At 38.5% G+C, this 12,542-nt stretch overlaps 1 long non-coding RNA gene across 2 annotated transcripts in view; it reads right to left on the bottom strand.

Moving 5' to 3' along the window:
• LOC126956412 (uncharacterized) overlaps window positions 1–11,953 on the bottom strand; it is a 422,440-nt gene extending 410,487 nt beyond the window's left edge. Inside the window, exon 1 of one of the 2 annotated variants that reach the window (XR_007726322.1) lies at window positions 11,861–11,953. This is a non-coding gene — a long non-coding RNA (uncharacterized LOC126956412). Of the gene's footprint in view, window positions 1–1,081; window positions 1,228–11,860 lie in introns of those variants that run through there. The other variant, XR_007726323.1, reaches the window with a different exon arrangement.
• Window positions 11,954–12,542: the final 589 nt, after the last annotated feature.

Below are 12,542 nucleotides of genomic sequence, written 5' to 3'. Positions count from 1 at the left end.
CAGATAAAATAGACTATAAACAAACAAAAAAAAGGGATGAAGGTCATTACATAATGATAAAGAGATCAATTCAGCAAGAAAATATAAAATTAAAAATATGTATGCACCCAACATAAGAGTACCCAAATATACGAAGTGTATATTATTAGAACTAAATATAAAGATAGACCCCACTATAATAATAGTTGGAAACATCAACACTCCCACTGTCAGCATTTAGACAGAAAACAAACAAATATCAGAATTAAACTGCATTATAAACCAAATGGACCTAACAAACATTTACAGAACATTTCAACCAACTATTGCAAAACATACATTCTTCTCATCAGCCCATAGAACATTCTTAAGGATAGACCATAGGTTAAGACTCAACACATTTTTTTTTATTTATTTATTTATTTATTTATTTATTTATTATACTTTAAGTTCTAGGGTACATGTGCACAAAGTGCAGGTTTGTTACATATGTATACTTGTGCCATGTTGGTGTGCTACACCCATCAACTCGTCAGCATACATCAACTCATCATTTACATCAGGTATAGCTCCCAATGCCATCTCTCCCCGCTTCTCCCTCCCCATAATTGGCCCTGGTGTATGATGTTCCAATTCCAGGGTCCAAGTGATCTCATTGTTCAATTCCCACCTATGAGGGAGAACATGCGGTGTTTGATTTTTCTGTTCTTGCGATAGTTTGCTGAGAATGATGGTTTCCAGCTGCATCCATGTCCCTACAAAGGACATGAACTCATCCTTTTTTATGGCTGTATAGTATGCCATGGTGTATATGTGCCACATTTTCTTAATCCAGTCTGTCACTGATGGACACTTGGGTTGATTCCAAGTCTTTGCTATTGTGAATAGTGCCGCAATAAACATACGTATGTATGTGTCTTTATAGCAGCATGGTTTATAATCCTTTGGGTATATACCCAGTAATGGGATGGCTGGGTCATATGGTATTTCTAGTTCTAGATCCTTGAGGAATAGCCATACTGTTTTAAACAATGGTTGAACCGGTTTACAATCCCACCAACAGTGTAAAAGTGTTCCTATTTCTCAACATCCTCTCCAGCACCTGTTGTTTCCTGACTTTTTAATGATTGCCATTCTAACTGGTGTGAGATGGTATCTCACTGTGGTTTTGATTTGCATTTCTCTGATGGCCAGTGATGATGAGCATTTTTTCATGTATCTGTTGGCTGTATGCATGTCTTCCTTTGAGAAATGTCTGTTCATATGCTTTGCCCACTTTTTGATGGGGTTGTTTGTTTTTTTCTTGTAAATTTGTTTGTGTTCTTTGTAGGTTCTGGATATTAGCCCTTTGTCAGATGAGTAGATTGCAAAAATTTTCTCCCATTTTGTAGGTTGCCAGTTCACTCTGATGTTAGTTTCTTTTGCTGTGCAGAAGCTCTTTAGTTTAATTAGATCACATTTGTCAATTTTGGCTTTTGTTGCCATTGCTTTGTTGGTTTAGACATGAAGTCCTTGCCCATGCCTATATCCGGAATGGTATTCCCTAGGTTTTCCTCTAGGGTTTTTCTTCTAGGTCTTTTAGGTCTAACATTTAAGTCTCTAAACCATCTTGAATTAATTTTCATATAAGGAGTAAGGAAAGGATCCAGTTTCAGCTTTCTACTTATGGCTAGTCAATTTTTCCAGCACCATTTATTAAATAGGGAATCCTTTCCCCATTTCTTGTTTTTGTCAGGTTTTTCAAAGATCACATGGCTGTAGATGTGTGGTATTATTTCTGAGGGCTCAGTTTTGTTCCATTGGTCTATATCTCTGTTTTGGTACCAGTACCATGCTGTTTTGGTTACTGTAGCCTTGTAGTATAGTTTGAAGTCAGGTAGCATGATGCCTCCAGCTTTGTTCTTTTGACTTAGGATTGTCTTGGCAATGTGAGCTCATTTTTGGCTCCATATGAATTTTAAAGCAGTTTTTTTTCCAATTCTGTGAAGAAAGTCATTGGTAGCTTGATGGGAATGGCACTGAAACTATAAATTACCTTGGGCAGTATGGCCATTTTCACAACATTGAATCTTCCTATCCATGAGCATGGTATGTTCTTCCATTTGATTGTGTCTTCTTTTATTTCACTGAGCAGTGATTTGTATTTCTCCTTGAAGAGATCCTTTACATCCCTTGTAAGTTGGATTCCTAGGTGTTTTATTCTCTTTGAAGCAATTGTGAATGGAAGTTCATTCATGATTTGGCTCTCTGCTTGTCTGTTACTGGTGTATAAGAATGTTTGTGATTTTTGCACATTAATTTTGTATCCTGAGACTTTGCTGAAGTTGCTTATCAGCTTAAGGAGATTTTGGGCTGAGATGATGGGGTTTTCTAAATATACAAGCATGTCATCTGCAAACAGGGACAATTTGACGTCTTCTTTTCCTAACTGAATACCCTTGATTTCTTTCTCTTGCCTGATTGCCCTAGCCAGAACTTCCAACACTATGTTGAATAGGAGTGGTGAGAGAGGGCATCCCCATCTTGTGCCACTTTTCAAAGGGAATGCTTCCAGTTTTTGCCCATTCAGTATGATACTAGCTGTGGGTTTGTCATAAATAGCTCTTATTATTTTGAGATACTTTCCATCAATATCAAATTTATTGAGAGTTTTTAGCATGAAGGGCTGTTGAATTTTGTCAAAGACCTCTTCTGCATCTATTGAGATAATCGTGGTTTTTGTCTTTGGTTCTGTTTATATGCTGGATTATGTTTATTGATTTGCATGTATTGAACCAGTCTTGCATCCCAGGGATGAAGCCTACTTGATCATGGTGGATAAGCTTTTTGATGTGCTGCTGGATTCGGTTTGCCAGTATTTTATTGAGGATTTTTGCATCTATGTTGATCAGGGATATTGATCTAAAATTCTCTGTTTTTGTTGTGTCTCTGCCAGGCTTTGGTATCAGGATGATGTTGGCCTCATAAAATGAGTTAGGGAGGATTCCCTCTTTTTCTATTGATTGGAATAGTTTCAGAAGGAATGCTACCAGCTCCTCCTTGTACCTTCGCTAGAATTTGGCTGTGAATCCATCTGGTCCTAGACTTTTTTTGGTTGGTAGGCTATTAATTATTGCCTCAATTTCAGAGCCTGCTCTTGGTCTATTCAGTGATTCAACTTCTTCCTGGTTTAGTCTTGGGAGAGTGTAAGTGTCCAGAAAATTATTCATTTCTTCTAGGTTTTCTAGTTTATTTGCATAGAGGTTTTTATAGTACTCTCTGATGGTAGTTTGTATTTCTGTGGGGTCGGTGCTGATATCTCCTTTATCATTTTTTATTGCATCTATTTGATTCTTGTCTCTTTTCTTCTTTATCGATCTTGCTAGCAGTCTATCAATTTTGTTGATCTTTTCAAAGAACCAACTCCCGGATTCATTGTTTTTTTGAAGGGTTTTCCTGTCTCTATCTCCTTCAGTTCTGCTCTATCTTAGTTATTTCTTGCCTTCTGCTAGCTTTTGAATGTGTTTGCTCTTGCTTCTCTAGTTCTTTTAATTGTGATCTTAGGGTGTCAATTTTAGATCCCTCCAGTTTTCTCTTGTGGGCATTTAGTGCTACAAATTTCCCTCTACACACTGCTTTAAATGTATCCCAGAAATTCTGGTATGTTGTATCTTTGTTCTCATTGGTTTCAAAGAACATCTTTATTTCTGCTTTCATTTTGTTATGTACCCAGTAGTCATTCAGGAGCAAGTTGTTCAGTTTCCAAGTAGTTGAGCAGTTTTGATTGATTTTCTTAGTCCTGAGTTCTAGTTTGATTGCACTGTGGTCTGAGAGACAGTTTGTTATAATTTCTGTTCTTTTACATTTGCTGAGGAGTGCTTTACTTCCAACTATGTGGTCAATTTTCGAATAAGTGTGATGTGGTGCTGAGAAGAATGTATATTCTGTTGATTTGAGGTGGAGAGTTCTGTAGATGTCTATTAGGTACGCTTGTTGCAGAGTTGAGTTCAATTCCTGGATATCCTTGTCAACTTTCTGTCTTGTTGATCTGTCTAATGTTGATAGTGGGGTGTTGTAGTCTCCCAATAATTATTGTATGGGAGTCTAAGTCTCTTTGTGAGTCTCTAAGGACTTGCTTGATGAATCTGGGTGCTCCTGTATTGGGTGCATATATATTTAGGATAGTTAGCTCTTCCTGTTGAATTGATCCCTTTACCATTATGTAATGGCCTTCTTTGTCTTTTGATCTTTGATGGTTTAAAGTCTGTTTTATCAGAGACTAGTATTGCAACCCCTGCTTTTTTTTTGTTCTCCATTTGCTTGGTAGATCTTCCTCCATCCCTTTATTTTGAACCTGTGTGTGTCTCTGCATGTGAGATGGATCTCCTGAATACAGCAAACTGATGGGTCTTGACTCTTTATCCAATCTGCCAGTCTGTGTGTTTCAGTTGGACCATTTAGTCCATTTACATTTAAGTTTAATATTGTTATGTATGAACTTGATCCTATCATTGTGATATTAGCTGGTTATTTTGCTCGTTAGTTGATGCAGTTTCTTTCTAGCATTGATGGTCTTTACATTTTGGCACGTTTTTCAATGGCTGGTACTGGTTGTTCCTTTCCATGTTTAGTGCTTCCTTCAGGATCTCTTTTAGGGTAGGCCTGATGGTGACAAAATCTCTAAGTATTGCCTTGTCTGTATAGGATCTTATTTCTCCTTCACTAATGAAACTTAGTTTGGCTGGATATGAAATTCTGGGTTGAAAATTCTTTTCTTTAAGAATGTTGAATATTGGCACCCACTCTCTTCTGGCTTGGAGAGTTTCTGTGGAGAGATCTGCTGTTAGTCTAAGGGGCTTCCCTTTGTGGGTAACCCGACCTTTCTATCTGGCTGCCCTTAACATTTTTTCCTTCATTTTAACTTTAGTGAATCTGACAATTATGTGTCTTGGAGTTGCTCTTCTTGAGGAGTATCTTTGTGGCATTCATTGTATTTCCTGAATTTGAAAGTTGGCCTGCCTTACTAGGTTGGGGAAGGTCTCCTGGATAATATCCTGAAGTGTTTTCCAACTTGGTTCCATTTTCCCCGTCACTTTCAGACACCCCAATCCGACGTAGATTTGGTCTTTTCACATAATCCCATATTTTTTGGAGGCTTTGTTCATTTCTTTTTCCTTTTTTTTTCCTCTAGACTTCTCTTCTCACTTCATTTCATTCATTTGATCTTCAATCATTGATACTCTTTCTTCCAGTTGATCGAGTTGGTACTGAAGCATGTGCATTTGTCACGTATCTCCTGTGTCTTGGTTTTATATCTATCAATTCATTTATGGCCTTCTCTGCATTGATTATTCTAGTTATCCTTTCTTCCATTCTGTTTTCAATATTTTTAGTTTCTTTGCGCTGGGTACATATTTCCTCCTTTAGCTCTGAGAAGTTGATTGACTGAAGCCTTCTCCTCTCAACACATCAAAGTCATTCTCTATCCAACTTTGATCCATTGCTGGTGATGAGCTGCATTCTTTTGGTGGGGGAGATGTGCTCTGATTTTTTGAATTTCCAGCTTTTCTGCCTTGCTTTTTCCCCATCTTAGTGGTTTTATCTGCCTTTGGTCTTTGATGATGGTGACGTACTGATGGGGTTTTGGTGTGGGTGTCCTTTTTGTTTGTTAGTTTTCCTTCTAACAGTCAGGACCCTCAGCTGTAGGTCTGTTGGAGATTGCTTGAGGTCCACTCCAGACCCTGTTTGCCTGGGTATCAGCAGCAGAGGTTGCAGAAGATAGAATATTGCTGAACAGCGAGTGCTGCTGTCTGATTCTTGCTCTGGAAGCTTCGTCTCAGGAGTGTACCCCACTGTGTGAGGTGTGAGGTGTCAGTCTGCACCTAGTGGGGGATGTCTCCCAGTTAGGCTTCTCAAGGGTCAGGGACCCATTTGAACAGGCAGTCTGTCTATTCTCAGATCTCAACCTCTGTGCTGGGAGATCCACTGCTCTCTTCAAAGCTGTCAGACAGCTGTCAGACTCCACCCAGAGGTGGAGTCTATACAGACAGGCAGGCCTTCTTGAGCTGCAGTGGGCTCCACCCAGTTCGAGCTTCCCGGAGGCTTTGTTTACCTACTTAAACCTCAGCAATGGCAGGCGCCCCTCCCCCAGCCTTGCTGCCACCTTGCAGTTAGATCTCAGAATGCTGTGCTAGCAATGAGGGAGGATCCGTGGGTGTGGGACCCTCCGGGCCAGATGTGGGATATAATCTCCTGGTGTGCTGTTTGCTAAGACCCTTGGTAAAGTGCAGTATTAGGGCGGGAGTTTCCCGATTTTCCAGGTGTTGTGTATCTCAGTTTCCCTTGGCTAGGAAAAGGGATTCCCTTCCCCCTTGTGCTTCCCAGGTGAGGCGATGCCTTGCCCTGCTTCAGCTCTCACTGGTTGGGCTGCACCAGCTGACCAGCACCGATTGTCCGGCACTCCCCATGAGATGAACCCGGTACCTCAGTTGAAAATGCAGAAATCACCAGTCTTCTGTGTCACTCGCGCTGGGAGCTGGAGGCTGGAGCTGTTCCTATTTGGCCATCTTGCTCCCGACCAACAAATTTTAAAAAATCAAAATTATGCCAAATATCTTTTTGGACTACAGGTGCTCTGGTTTTTATAATAGTCATTCTAACTGGGATAAGACAATATCTTATTGTGGTTTTGATTTGCATTTTGTATCTTCCTTCAGATACTCTAGGTCTTCACTGTTAAGTTCAGCCCTCCACAAAGACCCAGGGCATGGACACAATGCAGCCAAGTTCTTTTACGTGAGTAAACAAGGGTGACATTTGGTTCAGTTATTAATAAGTTCCTAGTTTCCATATGAGACCTCATCAACATGGCTTTACTACCCATATTTCTATCAGTATTTTGTTCACAACCACTTAATCACTTCCTAAGTAGTTGCAAAATTTCTCTCACTTTTTAATTTTTTTCTAATCCTTCCAAACTTTCTACCTCTGCCTATTACCCAGTTCCAAAGCTGTTTCTACATTTTCAGGTATCTTTACAGCAACAACCCACTCCTTAGTACCAATTTACTGTCCTAGTCCATTTGCATTGCTATAAAGGAATGCTTGAGACTGGGTAATTAGTAAAGAAAAGAGGTTTATTTGCTCATAGTTATACAGGATGTATAAGAAGCATGGTGCTGCAATCTGCTCAAGGTCTCATGAGGGCCTCAGGCTGCTTGCACTCCTGGTGGAAGGTTAAGAGAAGCTGGCATGTGCAGAGATCACATGGCAAGAGAGGAAGCAAGAGAAAGAGAGAGAGGGAGGAAGTACCAGGCTGTTTATAACAAGCAGCTCTCACAGGAACTAATAGAATGAAAACTAACTCATTATTGTGAGGATGCCCCTAGGCCATTCATGAGGAATCTGACCCCATGACCCAAATATCTCCCATTAGGTCCAGTCTTCAACATTAGGAATCAAATTTTAATATGAATTTTAGTGGGACAAGCACCCAAAATATAGCACCCTGATTTGATCATTACATATTGTATACATGTATTAAAATATTACTTTGTGCCTCATAACTATGAATAATTTATTATACTTCAATTAAAAATATAATTTTAAAAATATAATTTTAATTTTTAAAATAATATAATTATTTTAAAAAAGAAAATAGTCATGCTAAGATTTAAGAGTTAAGGATGTTCTGTCTGTTGAGGTTCCTGGAAATATGTTTTTTCATCTGTTCTGTTAGCTTCTTCTAGACCCTACAAGCAGATTAATAAAGTACACATCACTCACACTATCATAACATGTGACTTTGACTGGTTTCTGTTATACCTATGCAGACATGGTGTACTGGCAATTAAAAGTGTACTTAAAATACATATCTAGATGATAGAGTAGTGATGTCAGCAAGATGGCAGAACAGAAGTTTTCAGTGCTTGTCCTCTCACAAAAACGTCAATTTGAAAAATTATGCACACACAAAAATACCTTCTCAAAAGCTAAGGAATCCAGGTAAGAGATTACAGCACATGGGTGGAGTAAATAAATAATAAAAGACACATTGAAGAGGGTAAAAAGGACTGTTTCATATTACTTACATAATCCTTTCCTCAATACAGGCAGCACAGTGCAGAGAGATATTTTTATAAGGGGGAAGGAGTGTAAAGTTAGAAACCAGCTCCACCATGGACCCCATCATGAGACCTGTCCCAGTGAACTGACTCTAGGCCAGCCCCTGAGGATCAAGCCTCAGGCCCACCCCAGCACCAGACCAGTCTCCTTGGCCTCAGGTTTTAGGCCAGACCCTAAAGCCTCAGGACCCAGGACTACCCTTGAGTACCCAGGCTTCAAGCCCACCTCAGTACTAGGCTGGCCTTCACAGACTGAGGCTCAGGGTCTACCTCAGAGCTATTGGACTCTGTGAACCCAGACCTCAGGCCAGCCCCTACAGATCCAAACTTCAGGCCCACCCAAGTGTATGCTAATGCCAAGCTATCTCTTGTGGACCCAGGATCTGGCCTGAACTGAAAGACTCAGATTCCAGGCCTATTACCATGAACCCAGGAGCTAGACATTCTCACATAGAGACAAGCTCCACATTCACCACTGTGGGTCCAGACACCAAGCCTGCTCGGGTACCAGGATGTTCCCTGTGGAGCCAGGAGCCAGACCCATCCACCCACTGACCCAGGGACTAGGCTAGAAAGTTCTAAAATAACAGCAGCAAGTCTCCCTGTGAACCCTGCCAGTGAGGCCACTCAGTAGATCTAGATGGGCTTACTAGTGAAAAGATTTCTCTACAAAAGCCATTGTGTAAAGACTGTAAGAGGTGCTTACTTCTTCAGATGCACACACACAAATGTAAGGTCACAAGGACCACAAGTAATTAGGGATACATGATGCCACATAGGAAAAAAATGTAAGCACCATCAGTAACCAACTCTAAAGAAATAGAAATTTAGGAAAAGCCCATCAAAAAATTCAAAATAATTATCTGAAAGAAATGCAGTGAACTACAAAACACAGACAGACAAGTAAACAATATCAGGAAAACAATAAATGAACAAAATTAGAAGTCCAATAAGGGACAGAACCCATTAAAAAACAACAGGAATTCTGAAGCTGAAGAACATGACTGAATTGAAAAATTTCATAATTTCACAGCTGATTCAATCAAGCAGGAGAAAGAAGCAGAGTGATTAAAGACAGATCATCAGAAATTACCAAATCAGAGGGGAAAAAAAGAGAAAGAATAACAACAACAACAACAACAACAAAAATACAAGAAAACTCATGGAACTTATGAGATACCATCATGAGAACAGATGTATGCATTATGGGAGTCCTACAAGGAATGAAGAAAAAGAAAAGAGCAGAAAGCTTATTTAAAGATGTAATGACAGAAAGCTTCCCAAACCTGAAGAGAAAAATGAACATTAAGATCTATGAAGACAAAAGAACATCAAAGAGATTAAGCAGAAGGTTTTTACTAAGGTAAATTATAATCAAATTCAACAAGGTCAAAGACAAAGAGAATTTTAGAAGCAACAACAAAATGTGACTCATCCATTACAAGGGAACCCTCATAAGATCATCAGTAGATTTATCATCAGAGACCTTACAGGCCAAGAGAGAATGTGATGGTACATTCAAAGTACTGAAAGGAATCAAGTACCAATAGAAATACTATAGGTTGCAAAGCCAAAATGAAGGAGAAATTAAATTTTCCAAGAAAAACAAAAGCAGAAGAAATTCCCCACTAGACCCGCTTTACATGAAATAATAAAGTTATTCAAGTTGAAACAAAAGGACACTAAATAACTACATGAAAACAAATGAAAATATAAAACTTTCTGTAAAGGTAAGACCATATTCAGATTCAGAGTACCATAATACCCTAATGGTGGTGCGTTATACTCTATTATAAAATTTAAAAGATGAAAATAATAAAAATAAATAATTTGTTAATGGATACACAATATAAAAGATGTAAATCATAATATTAATAAATAAAATATGCAGTGAGGAAAAGTTAGTGTAGAGTTTTATGTGCAGTCAAAATTAAGTTGATATCATATTAAAATAGACTGTTATAAGATGGTATATGTAAGCCTGATGATAACCACAAATAAACCTATAGTAGATAAAAGATAAAAAGAAAATAACCGACCAGGCACAGTGGCTCACACTTGAAATCCCAACACTTTGGGAGGCTGAGGCGGGCAAATCACAAGGTCGAGAGATAGAGACCATCCTGGCCAATGTGGTGAAAACCTGTCTCTACTAAAAATACAAAAATCAGCTGGGCATGGTGGCACACACCTCTAGTCTCAGCTACTTGAGAGGCGGAGGCAGAAGAAATGCCTCAACCTGGGAAGCAGAGGTTGCAGTGAACCAAGATCATGCCACTGTACTCTGGCCTGGAGAAAGAGCAAGACTCTGTCAAAAAAAAAAAAAAAAAAGAAGGAAGGAAGGGAGGAAAGGAGGAAGGAAGGGAAGAAGGAAAAGAAAAGAAAAAAATCAACATTTTAATATATAGTAGTATTACATATTAACATTCTATATGAATAATAACATTATATAATTACTTTATATACTGAATTGGGAGGAAAATTTAAGGGTTTATCTGATGGGAAGACTGGTTTTTAATCAATGGCAATCATTGGGATTTCAGCAGGAGAAAACCTGAGGTAGATGGGAAAAAATGTTTGCTAAAAGAGCTCTGTCTCCAAAGAATCACAAGAAAAGTCACTGTGAAAGGTTTAAATGGAGAATAATACTCCCGAGTACAAAAGTGAGAATCAATAGTCATTGTAGGTCAAGATCAACAACACAGAAGTAGGAACCATTCAGGAGTTTTGAGTTTCTAATTAAATGAGAAAATTATTCACATCTATTGGTATTTCTTTCACAAATCACAGATCACCACTTTCTATGTTAAATTTTTTAAATAAGACTAATATATATTACAAATTAATTTACCTTATTAATATTTTGTGCAATGATTAAGAAAATGGATAAGAATAACCGTTTTAAAAAGATAGCAACACACCTAATTAGGTTAGGCTAAAATTAAAAGTAGAAGTAATTTCAAAAAAAAAAAAAAAAAAAAACCCACAAATGATGAACCACAGGAAAAAGAAAAATAAGTTCTCTGAAGATAAAAAGGAATTGCTGTGCCTAGAGTAGCCACTAAAGACTGTTAAGACAAAATAATAAAAGAATCGTATTTATTGTATTACATGAGATAAGTAGGAGCAAAGGGATTTTTTTGTATTATACTTTAAGTTCTAGGGTACATGTGCATAATGTACAGATTAGTGACATAGGTATACATGTGCCAAGTTGGTTTGCTGCAATCATCAACTCGTCATTTACATTGGGTATTTTTCCTAATGCTAGCCCTCCATCCACCTACAGGCCCTGGTGTGTGATGCTCCCCACCCTGTGCCCATGTGTTCTCATTGTTCAACTCCCATCTATGAGTGAAAACATGCAGTGTTTGGTTTTCTGTCCTTGTGATAGTTTGCTCAGAATTATGGTTTCTAGCTTCATCCATGTCCCTGCAAAGGACATAAACTCATCCTTTTTTATGACTGCGTAGTATTCCATGGTGTATATGTGCCACATTTTCTTAATCCAGTCTATCATTGATGGACATTTGGTTTGGTTCCAAGTCTTTGCTATTGTGAATAGTGCTGCAAGAAACACACGTGTGCATGTGTCTTTATAGCAGCATGATTTAAAATCCTTTGGGTATATACCCAGTAATGGGATGGCTGGGTAAAATGGTATGTGTAGTTCTAGATCCTTGAGGAATCGCCACACTGTCTTCCACAATGGTTGAACTAATTTACACCACAAACAACAGTGTAAAAATGTTCCTATTTCTCAACATCCTCTCCAGCACCTGTTGTTTCCTGACTTTTTAATGATTGCCATTCTAACTGGTGTGAGATGGTATCTCATTGTGGTTTTGATTTGCATTTCTCTGATGGCCAGTGATGAGGAGCATTTTCTCATGTATCTGTTGGCTGTATGCATGTCTTCTTTTGAGAAATGTCTGTTCACATCCTTTGCCCACTTTTTGATGGGGTTGTTTGTTTTTTTCTTGTAAATTTGTTTGAGTTCTTTGTAGATTCTGGATATTAGCCCTATGTCAGATGGGTAGATTGCAAAAATTTTCTCTCATTCTATAGATTGCCTGTTCACTCTGATGTTAGTTTCTTTCGCTGTGCAGAAGCTCTTTAGTTTAATGAGATCCCATTTGTCAATTTTGGCTTTTGTTGCCGTTGCTTTGTCGGTTTAGACATGAAGTCCTTGCCCATGCCTATGTCCTGAATGGCATTCCCTAGGTTTTCTTCTAGGGTTTTTATGGTTTTAGGTCTAACATTTAAGTCTCTAAACCATCTTGAATTAATTTTCATATAAGGAGTAAGGAAAGGATCCAGTTTCAGCTTTCTACTTGTGGCTAGTCAATTTTTCCAGCACCATTTATTAAATAGGGAATCCTTTCCCCATTGCTTTTTTTGGTCAGAATTGTCAAAGATCAGGTGTAGATGTGTGGTGTTATTTCTGAGGCCTCTGTTCTG

The sequence above is a fragment of the Macaca thibetana genome, chromosome 6 (genome assembly GCF_024542745.1).
Source record: "Macaca thibetana thibetana isolate TM-01 chromosome 6, ASM2454274v1, whole genome shotgun sequence".
Lineage (NCBI taxonomy): Eukaryota > Metazoa > Chordata > Mammalia > Primates > Cercopithecidae > Macaca > Macaca thibetana.
Note: the sequence above shows the minus strand (reverse complement) of the source record. Positions and strands in the feature narration are given on the sequence as shown.